The sequence below is a fragment of the Lagenorhynchus albirostris genome, chromosome 8 (genome assembly GCF_949774975.1).
Source record: "Lagenorhynchus albirostris chromosome 8, mLagAlb1.1, whole genome shotgun sequence".
NCBI classification, from domain to species: Eukaryota; Metazoa; Chordata; class Mammalia; order Artiodactyla; family Delphinidae; genus Lagenorhynchus; species Lagenorhynchus albirostris.
The window spans coordinates 81,306,694-81,320,662 of record NC_083102.1 but is presented as its reverse complement, the minus strand read 5'-3'; the positions used below and the strand labels follow the sequence as shown (position 1 = coordinate 81,320,662).

Here is a 13,969-nt window from a genome sequence, read left to right as displayed (position 1 = left end):
CCTTGGGGTCCTTATACACGTAATCTCTTTGCCCTGAGTTACTTGCATGTCTCTCTCCCTCATTTAGGTCTTGCTCAAACAGCACTCAAAGAGAACTAGCTGACCTGGGCACCACGCCTAAGATATCAGCTCCTTATACGCCATTACTCTTTTGCTTTATTCTAGTATCTGTACTTTCTTAATAACTCTTTTCAATATCTGATATTGATTTGCATAGTTTTGTATTTATTGACTCCTCTACTTATAATATAAGCTCAAGGATAACAAGGATTTGTCTTATAAACAGCTCTATTTCTAGCACCTGGACCAGGGCCTCACACTTAGTATATGTTCAGTGAGTGTTTCTGGAAGGAAGGAAGGATAGATTAAAGATTTTAAACTGTTACTTTTCAAAAAAAAGTTTATTCAGTGCTTTAAACCAGTTGAGGAGCTGACTTTATCACACACTCAATAAACTGGGCATGCAGTCATCTGCCTTTTAATTAATCTTAAATAACAAACAACAGGTTGATTAAATGATGGATTTGATGATTATGTAGAAATAATCTTGTCAGAATTACATTTTAAAATATTGTAACTGCAGAGAACACATACATCATGTTGTAAAATTACAGTCATCATTGCAGATAACAGACACAGGATTTTTTTAAGTACTTGGGCTTTTTTTCAATGTTCCTATTTTAATAAAGTTGTCTTTGGGATATTAATTCCATAAATACTTGTTGAGAATTGTCCATTACAAGGCATTGGAGACAGAGCAGAGACCCGAGCTGGGTCAAAAATGATATTTTATTCCCCCAGCCATAGTGGTTCATGTTGGCAAGTACCCCAAATTGGCCCTTTTTTGAAAGGCAGAATCTTTTGAAAGGATTTTTTTAAACAGCAGAGGTAGTCCCCTTTCTCTAGCTTCAGAGGTGAGAGTGTTTGAGGACAGAGATGCAGATGGCTGTTTCCACCCCCAGCTCGTGAAGAAGTCCATCTATGGTTAAGATAATAAAGATGACTTACAGGAAGAAATAGAAACCAGTGATAGACAGAATCTTACAGGCATTTGTTGCCTGGTTTGAACTGGTCTGACTCTGGAGTTGTCTTGTCTGAGGTTTGGTGGTTTAGCTTTTCTTTCAGTTCTCTGTGCTACCACAATATATGTCCAATCCATTACTTATTATTGGTTAAGTTGTTACAAATTGATTTCTGTCTTTGTAACTAAGAGTTCTGACCAACATTATACATAACAGAAGACTTATTTTTTGAAAATTCGTTTGCTTGAACCCTTTGACATTTTATGATGCTGTTAAAGAAAATGGAGATAAATTAGTACTTGGAATTTGCCTCAGTGCATTATATGAACAAATTAAAAATAGCATATATCACAAGATACCATTTGGGCTGGGGGTTGAGAGTATTGGGGGGGAGGGGAACTTTATAATTACATATTGAATTTTTTGTTCATTACAATAAATATTCACTATGCTTATATTTTTTAATACAATAAGAAATGTAGAATTATTTAAAAAGTAAAAAATAAAAGCAATGAAGAAACTGTTTACCAATTTAAGGCAATTCAGCCTAGACTGAGAATACTATGGCTGTGTCTATACTACTAAGCCATGTTATGTATATTTTTTAGGCTAAATTTTTGTCTTTAAACTGGGAGTATAATGGCAACATGATTTTGACAATTTTTTGATTGCTGCAGCCACCAGCCATGATAAGGCAACTCCATAAACATAAATCATATTTCTAAGATCATGTCACAAACTTTATTCAAGTTGTTTTCTGTATTACTATACTGTAAGCATTTAACAAATAAAAGATATATAGCCAAAAGAAAAAATCTTTCCATAAATAGTTGAGAGAGGAAACACAGAACTAGGTTTACACAGATTATTTTGTGTGGAGACAAATTTTGGACCAATATTCTTTAACTGCATTATTATAGGCAAAGAGTGAGGCTGTTAGCCCTGTGGCTCACATGCTCTGTGGTTTCATAACAACTGACACAGACGCAAGAATTCCTCGGCACTCTGGGTCTAGAGTCTCACAGAAATATGATGTGACTTTCCAGCTGTTGCAATGCATTAACTTCACATAGAAAATACATGATACTTCTCCTCACATCAAGCACTGATGTCATATGTGTGTTACTTAAACTAAGTTCTGATTCAACATTGCTGGGATCCTTTTCATCAAGTAAAAATAATGTATCATAGTGGAAAAGAGCAGGACTTTTGAGTCGTTCAAATCTGGGTTTGAAATCCTGATTCTATTACTTATAAGCCTTGGGATTTAAACACATTGATTAATTGTTTTAGCATGTTTTCCTAATACGAGAAATAGGTTGCTAATGTCGAACATACAGAGATTTTGTTAATTTTAATTGTGAAGGGTTTGACACATAGTAGTACCTCAGTAACTTATAGGCATTGTTACCATTACTCTATTCAACATCCAGCTCAGTCACACCAAAATAACATTGTTGAATAAAAGGCTCATAATGAGTAGAGACAGAACTGAGGCAAAGTCTCTTGTAATATTTTTCTATGAGCAATTAATTTAACCTTCACCAAATAGAATTACTATTATTACTGTTGTTATTTTAAGAATACAGTTTGCTCAGACTATTAATGTGCCCTGTGTCAGTTCTAGTAGCAATATGACAGATTCATTATGACTATAATAAAAATCAGCATAAATCCTAAGCTCTCAGAGATGATGTCTATGGTGAAATTATCTGGAACTGCACACACAAAAATATTCATCCTTTCTGGAATTGATCTAAAATGAACTGCCCAAATTTTGCCTATGAGATTTTTTTGAAATTTTATTCCAACGCATAATTTCCCCTACATCTATAGTTAACCACTGAGAATTTACACGGTTTAAGTATTTTGAGAATATAGCTTTTAAGAATAAGGTGACTTGAAAACAGCAAGACAACAAAAGAAATTGTTTTTTAGAGAACCAGAAAATTGTAACCCAGGTCTCTCTTGTGTGTTTGCTACAATGTCATCCTGATTACATGGGTTATATGATTTTTCAACAGCTGCATTTGCACAGACAACAAAGCCACCAAGTATGATTTCCTTAAAGGTCCAGATAAGGGTGTAGTGTCAATTTTATGAGTGACAGTTGATACTAGATGACAGAACAGGTAACAGGCCAATAATGGGAAAATAAAAAGTGGCAAAGAGTGGTTCTGTGCCTCCATGGGATCAGGACCAACTTCTGATTAGTCCAGTTGTATCAACTTCTGATCCTTTAAATTCAAATATTTCAGTAAGTGTCCTCTATTTTTTATCTCATAATGAGAAAATTAATGGCGATCCATAAACCATCCTGGGAGAGCTTTTGATTCATAAGTTTTACATAGCATTCAGTTCAACAACTATTTATTTACACACTTCAACAAATATTTGTTCATTCTGCACTAGGCCTCTGCATCCCTGAACAGCTCTTCCAGAAATGAACTTGCCCTTTTGCTTCCTCTAATAAACTGAGAGAACTATTTCCACAGGAGTTTTCTGGATAATGGATATCAGCAAAAATATGCATAGAGTATTCAGAATCCCAATATTTTATGGCGATGATACATTAGTATCTTACCTAAAAAGCATATTTTAAAAATGAATCGTACCATGTGATAACTTAGGAAAATACAAGATTAATAGTCTCATCTTCTATAAAAATAATAACAACAGCAGCAAAATCTAGGCTTGTTCAGGATTTAGGTATAAATTATGAAAACAAGCTAAAAGGAAATAGAATTAAAGCAAATCTGCATTCTAGCAGTTGACCACACAAAAACTGAATGTATCAAAAGCCTTAGAAATGATCATCATTTAGTACCCTGCAATTCTGTTTCAAGGAATTTATTCTAAGTGAGTTATCAACGATGTGTATATAAAATTTTATATACAGAGTTTTTTTTATTTTTAGCTAATGTAAATCTATTTGCAATAAACAAAACCTAGAACTCTAGGTCTAATAATAGAATGACTAAATTTCATTTGTTATAGACAAAAAGTGGGTAATACATTTTCAAAGAACTTTTAGGAGATGAGATAATGCTAATAATGGTATAATGTTAAGTGAAAATTTGATACACTGTGCAGTCCATTGATGAAAAACAACAAAAGAAAATAAAATATTAATAATTACTTTGGAGTGGTGGACTTAGGATGATTATTCTCTTCCCTTTTTATATTTTTAATTTTTTAAAGTCATATAGTAATTTCATATTTAAATTAAAATAACCATCATAAAACTGAATAATATAAATATATGCCATATATAATATAGGAATATGACTGTATGTCTAGCTTCCTTCCATGTATGGGAGGAAGATGCTCTACATTTCTTTTTCGTCCAGTTCATATTAGCGTTTTTAATCTAATCCATCCAAAAAGAGTTTATTCATAGTAAAACAAATCCAAACAAAAACAACTAAGGTAACTTCCTATAAGTGACCATTAAATGAAAAATGAGATTAATGAGGTTTGCACATGACAGGTTTCACTGAGGAAACTCTAATATACAGCACATATTTTTCTTTCGATTCTCACATATGATTATTTTCTGAAAATAAAGAGATTGACAATGATAGTGTTTAAGGGATAGTTTTTGAATATTAAAATAAAAAAGAACCTTAGGCAGGACAATATTCCCTTTAATGGAAATAACACAAGATTTTGCATGCCGGCTTCCTCATAAACATCCACTTGCCTTCCTGGGTAAAATAATGTTTGGTCCTCCAGTTTGAAGCAAGCTATCTTGTTGACAATACAAAACTATGGGAATATAGTATAAAATCTAAATCTTTTGTAAATTTTTATTTTATATTGGAATATAGTTGATTTACAATGTGTTAGTTTCAGGTGTACAGCAAAGTGATTTCAGTTATACATATACATGTAATCTATTCTTTTAAAAATTGTTTTCCCACTTAGGTTATTACAGAATATTTAGCAGAGTTCCTTATGCTATACAGTAGGTCCTTGTTGGTTATCTATTTTAAATATAGTAGTGTATATATGTCAATCCCAAACTCCCAATTGATCCCTCCCCCAACCCTTTCCCCTTTGGTAACCGTAAGTTTGTTTTCTAAGTCTGTGAGTCTGTATCTGTTTTTTAGATAAGTTCATTTGTATCATTTTTTTTAAGATTCTGCATATAAGCAATATCATAGTCTTTCTCTGTCTGACTGACTTTGTATGATAAGCAAGGTAAGATAAGATAGGTCCATCCATGCTGCTGCAAATGGCATAATTTCATTCTTTTTAATGGTTGAGTAATATTCCCTTGTGTATATGTACCACATCTTCTTTATCCATTCCTCTGTCCATGGACATTTAGGTTGCTTTCGTGTTTTGGCTGTTGTAAACAGTGCTGCAATGAACATTGTGGTGCATGTATAATTTCGAAGTATGGTTTTCTCCAGATATTGGCCCAGGAGTGGGATTGCTGGATCATGTGGTAGCTCTAATTTTTAGTTTTTTAAGGAACCTTCATCCTGCTCTCCATAGTGGCTGTACCAATTCACATTTCCACCGACAGTGTAGGAGGGTTCCGTTTTAACCACATCCTCTCCAGCATTTATTGTTTGTAGACATTTTGATGATGGCCATTCTGACCAGTGTGAGGTGACATCTCATTGTTAGTTTGACTTGCATTTCTCTAGTAATTAGCAATGTTGAGCTTCTTTTCATATGATTTTGGAACATCTGTAAGTCTTCTTTGGAGAAATGTGTATTTAGGTCTTCTGCCTATATTTTGATTGGGTTGGGGTTTTTTTGATATTGATATGTTTTGGACATTAATCCCTTATCATTGGCATCGTTTGAAAATATTTTCTCCCATTTTGTGGGCTGTCTTTTCATTTTGTAAACCCATGCACCTATGGTCAATTAATCTATGACAAAGGAGGCAAGACTCTACAGTGAAGAAAAGCTGTCTCTTCAATAAGTGGTGCTGGGAAAACTGGACAGCTACATGTATAAGAATGAAATTAGAACACTCTTTAACACCATACACACAAATAAACTCAAAATGGATTAAAGAACTAAATATAAGACCTGATTCTATAAAACTCTTAGAGGAAAACATAGGAAGAACACTCTGTGACATAAATTGAAGCAGTATCTTTTTTGATCAGTCTCCTAGAGTAATGGAAGTAAAAACAAACAAATGAGACCTAATTAAAGTCAAAAGCATTTGCACAGTAAAATTTAAGTCGTTTCTGTTTAAAATATTTTCCCTTACTCTGAGAGTCTATTCTGTCCAGTTGTTTACACACTAACCAGATCTTCATTCACCGTATAATGACCGATTTATATTTATTCATTTATAAACACATTGTACTGATGGCATATTTAAACCTTATTTATTTTTTTAATTGAGGTAAACTTGGTATATGACATTATGTAAGTTTCCGGTGCTGACGTTATGATTCGACATCTGTGTTTATTACAAAGTGATCATCACCAAAAGTCTACTTACCATACATCACCATACACTCGAGTCCCCTAACTCATTTTTAAAGGGAACTTCAAGACTAATGCCATCTTTTGATAGTTTAATATATGCCATAATATATGATACAACATAAGTGATAGATATTATAGAATTTTACCAGTTAATGGTCTACATTAAAAAATAAGACAATAGGGTATTACCAGGTGTGTGTGTGTGTGTGTGTGTGTGTGTGTTTGTGTGTGTTTCCTACTCTCATAATAAACATGAATTTCTGCCATTAGTATCTAATTTCCTTTAACCTGCTATGAGATAATAAAGACAATAATACCTATAAATGTAGCTTTTATTATGAAAATAAGTAATGGGTTATTTGGGGGGGACTACAATAATATAGAAAAGTGGGAAAATAAGAATCGGGGATGGGAAAAAAAATGAAAGGTAAAAATGAGTCATCCATCAGGAGACTATTAAGATAATATGACTAGCTTCCAGAAATTCAAACATAGCGTAGTAGAAAAAAGAGAGCAGGCTTGATTCCAGTTCATGTTCTATCCCTTCCTAACAGTTTGGATGTGGGAAAAATAATAGCTACACTTCAGTGAGGAGTTACCCTCTGAGGTGCCATAAATTTATTTTTCCTAATCATCAAAAATAGTTGAAAGAAATTATCAGTGCCTGGCATAGAGTAGGTACTTAATAAATATTTAAAACTAATAATAATAAATACTTAGGTAGGTTAGAATAGAAAGTCTCATGTGACACAAAAATATCAATTTCACCTGCCAAGTCAAACATGACAAACGTGTTTTACACAAGTGTGTTTAAAATAGTAACATTTTAATGTTCTCTTCAGCTCTAAAAATTGTCTTTCTTGTGGAATTTTCTGGGCTTGAGCAGTTCTAGTAACATTATTATGGCCTGTCTGCATTTCACTTTCTCCCCAGGTTGAGAGGATGTGATTACACCTCTCTCTCAACCATAGATTTCCTTTGCACTTGGTCATTTTATAAATTCTCCATCTTCACAACTCTCACAACAACTACTTTTTACAATATAGTTCTTATACCACAGCTTAGAAACAGGAAAACAGGATCAAGTATAAACTGACCACTGAAACAATTTTCATTATTAAAAACCCAACATTTATTGGAAATTATCTGTGTTACCGAAGATAGCCACAAAGATGATACTCATACTAGCCACAGCAGGTTGAAAGGCCTTTCTTTGGTGTTGCACATTTTCTCATATGTATGGTCCACAGAAGCAGAAAAGTCCATATTTTATCTATAAACCTATAGGTAAGATATGTATTTTCAAATTTTATCTATAGCTTTAAAGGGAGAGAAGTTTCTATTTTGATGCCTCTATTTTGATGCCTCTATTTTGTTTCACATTATCAAAACTGTTGACAGGACAGCTTCCACTGTCATGCTTGTTATTCTGGTCCTGGCTTACCTGCAGTCTTCCAACTTTTCTCACTCAGCGATACCAATTTGCTGTTCTTATGGAAGTGTTGTTTTTCCAGCACAAAATACAGCCACCCTCTGATAGGCTTGATGTGACCATTATTTCTCCAACCTGCTCTTGGGGGAAGCTCCACAGAGGTGGCTTTTATATGGCTCTTCAGATTTCTTATAAGCAGTATTTACATTCATATACAGTGATATTCCTCATGTTTTCCTTCCATGTGACTTTTGCTCAATGCTCTTCATTTTCTTGGTATATTTGATCATACCAAATTTTTCACAGCTTCCCTCAAGTGTCTTTTTTACCATTATAGTCATGGGCTACCAAATCCAGCCTGGAGAATAGGTCAGCCAATATGAAACAAAGGATCATTGATTCTGAAACGTAAATCTAGGACTGTAGAGAAAGCTCTGGTTATATCAATAAATCTCTTCCCAATAAATAATTTATTCCTACTTGATTGATGAGGAAATTGACATGCAGAAATGTTAAGAAATGAGTCTACACTTACTCGAAAAGCAGAAGCAGCACCATGAGCCATTGCCAGAACTTAACTGATTTTAAAGGCTCTGCTGTTGGTAATCATCAGCAACCACATGACATTCTTGCTTTCTTACACCTGATCCTGAGTCTGGGGCAGTTGCTACTGGATCACAGCACCTTTTCCAGCTGAGTCTGAACTTAACCTCTTCATCTTTCCCAAAAGAAATTTGCACACAGGCACTAGCAGTTGGCTTTAGTTAGCACTCAAACACAAAGCTATTTTCTGTCACAAAGTTAGAATACATTTAGGTCTTTGTTTACTTATCTGCAGAATGGGAACTTTGGACTAGAAAATCTCTGAAGGTTTTGCCACACTGACATTTATATGAAGATCACCAATCTATATATTCCCAGGAAATACATAACTTAGGAATTCCTGGGTATTTTCCATTGAAAATATATTTGGAATTCAGTATGTTTACAGTAGAAAAGTAGTATTACCCATGAACTTACATTCATTTTGCAACCTTCAAATATTTTTCCTCAGGGTGGAAATTTCTCATGCTTGATCACAGCTCAAAGATAATTTAGTCCTGGAAAATACACCATATCTTTATTCATCTAGAAGTCCTACCCTGTATGTGAAGAAAAAGAAAAAAAAATGAAGAGCCCCACACAGTTGAAATATTCCATGTGTCTGGTCTTTACTGAGGCATATTCTCCTGAGAATAACCATTTGAAATATGTTTTACAAATTGAATTTTTAATGGACTATATGTAGTATGAGGTCAGGAGAAATTCTTTGGTTATTTCTTTGAAGTTTAATGTTTTAAAAATAATGCCAATACAGATTTAGGAATCTTTCAAAATTACATAACTGTGGTTTAGTCTTGCTTTTTAACCTAGAGGTATAATCTTTTTTCCCTCTTGAAAGACACCAGCAAAGCACTGCCGTGAGAAGTCTCTCCCTTTCCCACCCCCTTGCCTTTTGGCCAAAATTACGCTCACATCTGTCCAGAGTGGAGGAAGTCCCAGCCACCACATGCCAGTCTTTGTGCTTTCAGCCTGCAGCCCAGGAAATTACTACCTGTGTGGGCAGATCCTCAGTGCTTAACTGTGAGGTCCCACTAAACTGAGGACTCAGCAAGAATAAAGAGGGGGGAGCAGAGGATGGGGGCAAGGTAGAGAGGGGGGAGAGAGAGAGAGAGAGAGAGAGAGAAGAGGAAAGAAGGAAATCTCTGCCTCTTCCACCAAAATACTCAACATCTTTTAGGGTTTCATAGCCAGAGTTACACACAAAGCAGAGTAGAGAGCCAGAAACGTGTGTTCCCTTATAAGTGGAAACTAAACAAAACATATAGAACACCCTTAATGACGTTTAAGAATATTTTTATAATAAAAATAATACGTTCACCGAGTGAAAACTCTGTGCCAGAGTATACTCATTTACTCATCACCTCAACTCTGTTTACTACAGATTCTTATCTCTGTTTTATAGATGAAGAAATTGAGGCACAGAGGAGCTGAATAAATTGTCCAAAGGTCTGGGACTTAAGTAGTGGTGCTGGGATTTGACTCATGAGTCTCCGACTCCCACAAACTGGAACACTGACCTGTGCTGTCCCATCACTAGATTTATGCATAAGACCTATGCGTCTTTCTTAGAACCTTCATAGCACCCCAGATAATATAGTGTTGTAATTACTTTTTTAGTTCTTAAGAGGAAGAGAATATGTGTGTGGGGGGGGAATCTGTTCCTTTGGGGGACCATCATTTCCACACAGTCTTCAACCCGTAGCAAATGCTATTTTAGAAATTCCCTATGTCATTCTCTCCTCTGTGACACCCCAAGAATACCCCGTCTATAACCCAATGGGGTGCCACAAAACTCAGTCAGCCTCTTTCATTCTGTCACTCTTTTACACACCTAATCAGATGATTTACTATAGTATGTGGCAGGGCAGTGATACAGAATCTGGAAATTCTCTTCCTTAAGGGCCCTGCAATGCTCAGCATCCCAGAGTGTATTGATGGCTGTGTTCCATGGGAATGAGAGCTACACATATACAGATAACACTTAGTCACTGCATGTCATTGTTAGTGCTATCCCTAGAAAACATCCCTTCCAATTTAGTGTTCCGTTAGACATAACAAAATTCTTTGAGGAATGTAAAAGCAATATTGTGTGGTAATCCAAGTTGGCATTAATATATTTAATATATGCTCAACTTAAAGAGGCAGGATGTATAAATAAGAGGTTTTCTCATTTTGCATATGCAGCACTTAATGTTTTAACTCTAGTTTAAATATCTGAACAGTCAGCAAGAAACAGTAGCCTCAGAGGTGTCTATAAGACTGAATTTGTCTATCTCAATCATCTTTGAGTTTCTCTTCCTCCCTTCCCTGCACTGGAAGTGATCACGCAGAGGATGGTGGCTTATCTTCCAGGGCAAGAGTAGAGAGAATGCCTATATTAACAGACTTTGAATGAGATAGTTCAAGAGCCCATCCTGTTATTATCATTTATGATTCTGGGATATTGTACTGTATTGCTATATTAGGAATAAAGAAAAGCATATAAATCTTAATTATGAGTTCCAAATTATTTAGAATATCATTTAAACCTAAACCAATTTCCATATGAGGGGTGGTAAATTGAATTAGGTTTAAAAAAATATTCTGGCTAGATTCCCTGCAGCTAATCTATATGGTTATGCCATGTGGTTGGGAACAGGAAACACCTGTCTCTCTGCTTGCTAGCACTCACTTAACGTGATCCCTGGCAAAACAGTTTTTTCAGCCCCAGTCCAATTCACCAGAGGTCATTTCAATTTGGACTATTTCAACTTGTATTACAAACCATCAGTGTTTAACAATTTTCAAGCACTTTCTGGATATGAATCATTATATAGTCACCAGAGGTCTTTAAACTATTGTCCTGAGGTCCTCTGAAAGAGATCATTTGCAACTTTCAAATTCATTGGGATTTCAATACATAAAATACCTTATTTTTACATTCTTATTGTCATAGAGAGACTATATCTCACCTTGCAAAATGAAATGTGTACTTCTAGTTCTCTGTTTTTAAAAAGCATAATAAATAAAATCTATTGGAAGAGTTTCAAATGTCAGTGCAATATATTTGCCTTCGGGCATTTAGTTTCTTTTTTACTTTTTACAGTGCTTGAGAACAGAATCCTCATATTTAATATCCCACTCAAGTTCTGGCTTTGAATTTTGCAATGCAAAGTTTGACAGTTACCACCAATACAGATGCTTCAGATATGCTAACAATTTCAGCTCTGGGAATGAATATCTAGACTTTTTTTTTTTTTTTTTTAACATTTCCATGGTTTCACAATTGGCAGTCTGCCTAGGTTGACCAAGAAAACAATGAGTTTGGGCAATTGCTTTACCATTCCCTCTGGCTGTGAGTATACTCATTTCCAAAAGAAGCGTATTAGAATAAATAGACTAGACTTGTTTTTTCTCCAACTTGGAAGGGTTAAGAGGCAAATACTGACTGACAGATAGCAAATGGCAGAATATATGTTATAAAAAACGATCCACAATTATTGTGCTATTTAGTCAGTCATCCTGTAGAATATGTGGTTGCTTAGCAGAGCTGTTTTCCCTGATGTAACTATTCTCTTCTCCTGTGCACCCGACAAAACTATCTGATAACCCAAGTAAATACTATGTAGGTCTGGCTCCGAGTTATTATGACACTATGTTCCTTACCCCTTAAATTATAAACTGCCCTATATCATGTTTTACAACCTGTTTGGTTAAAAAGTCAGTATGACAAACAGCAACATAACAGCAGGCGTCTTCAGTGAAAACAAAAATAAATTTTACACATAGATTAAAATTTGGCAGCCTACCTGTGAATGATTTATGGTCCATCAACTTGCCTTTGTATACAGGTGAAGCACTAACTGATTAAACCTGGATCAAGTAGTCAGGTAATAAGGCAAAAACCAAGACCAATGGTTGATGAGGTAGGTAGAATTAGAAAAGGTGGCAGATTGCCACCACTTTGTAAAACCACCTAGCCCCATGCCATCCCCACCCTCCAGAACCTAGATAATTTTTTGAGCAGTCAACTGTTCCAATAATGATGTTAGTCCATGGCAAAAGGGGAGTTGGAGGGTACCAGCCACGATGTGTCAAAAACAGCTGGCAGTCATGAGTTCTCTGGGCAAAAGTCATGCCTATACATGTAGAAATAGGCAGCCATATGTCAACAGTTTTTCAGGAATCTGTCTCTCTCAATGGAGATGTCTCTCCAGACCCAGGGAATTCTCTGCCAGCTCTAAATTTATTGCATAGTTTTAGGAAATATATTACACTTTGGGAGTCATATCATTACCACGGGAACTGTAATTCAGACCAAAGATAGCTCAGGAGAACAAGAGCAAGGCTTTTTCCTTATGTCAAGTATTTACCAGTTCCTACATGGAAATATCTCAAGATTGAAACAAATTTTTAAACTACACCATGCTTTATTATTCCAATCTAGAAATAAAAAAGGAAGCTGTAGGACAATAATATAATCCCTTATTATATAAAAACCAAAAGGGAGGCCAAGGACCTACCTTTTCTTCCAAGCCAATGACCCACACAGATCTTAGCAAAACTCATAAAAGTCCATTTACTGAAATACTTAAGCTGTAAGTGAAGTTTCCTTGTCAGGATGACACAGCACATTGTAGCCAATCAGCAATGACCTAAGTAAACTGCTTGTCCAAACCAATGAGAATTAAGCTCTAGGAACTTCCTCTTTTATGCTTCATAAGCCTTACTGTAACCCTGAAACAAACTTCTTACCACTTTTGGTGTTGAAGCCTCCTTGTTCAAGAACAATTTGTTTCTCACCCAGTAAAATGTCCATATCAAGTAAAACCCTGAATTTTCTTTTGACACCATTTACACATAAAAATCTTAATTTGAGGAAAAGAAGGGGGAAAAGTGAGAAAGAGCGAGGAAGACAACACACTTTATAGGACAATTTGGATGAGATAAAAATAAAATCTCGACTCTGATTCGTCTCCAGTCAGCCTGAACAACTTGAGCCATCTCCCTGACCAGCTTTAGTGAGATTCTCCTGCTGTTTAACCTTCTCCAACCACAGGATAATTATGAAGACACAGAAATAGTTAGCTTATAATTGTTATCCCTCCCAAAAGATTTTAGGAAGGTATTTTTTAGGAACATAGTGGTTCTAAGTAAAATTTTCAAAAGAAGATTTGAGGACAAAGATTCAACTAAAATTTCAGTCCCCGACCACCCGAATCCTAAACTCATCTCTCGGCTTCTACCACCTCTCACTCTGAGTTCACCGAAAATGGAGCCTCCTGTGAGTAAATCTCCATGTTGATTTTTAGTTGACTAAATGAATGTTCCTAAGTTTTAGAAATCAATTTAAAATAGTCTGATTTCTCTTGTGAGAAAAAATAAAGCAGAACATTTTCTCAGTGGTGATTTATTCTCGAAGCAAGTGTGGCAAGTTAAAATCCTTGTTTTATGTTATGGAAACAACTGG

The 13,969-nt window shown here is 35.2% G+C and overlaps 1 long non-coding RNA gene across 1 annotated transcript; it reads right to left on the bottom strand.

Annotated features, from left to right (window-relative positions):
• Positions 1-386: 386 nt before the first annotated feature.
• Positions 387-12,374, bottom strand: LOC132524305 (uncharacterized). The gene is made up of 3 exons (XR_009541843.1): positions 12,309-12,374; positions 8,938-9,059; positions 387-1,291 (listed from the first exon to the last, which is right to left on the bottom strand). It is a non-coding gene; the product is annotated as an uncharacterized LOC132524305 (long non-coding RNA).
• Between the last annotated feature and the right edge of the window lie 1,595 nt (positions 12,375-13,969).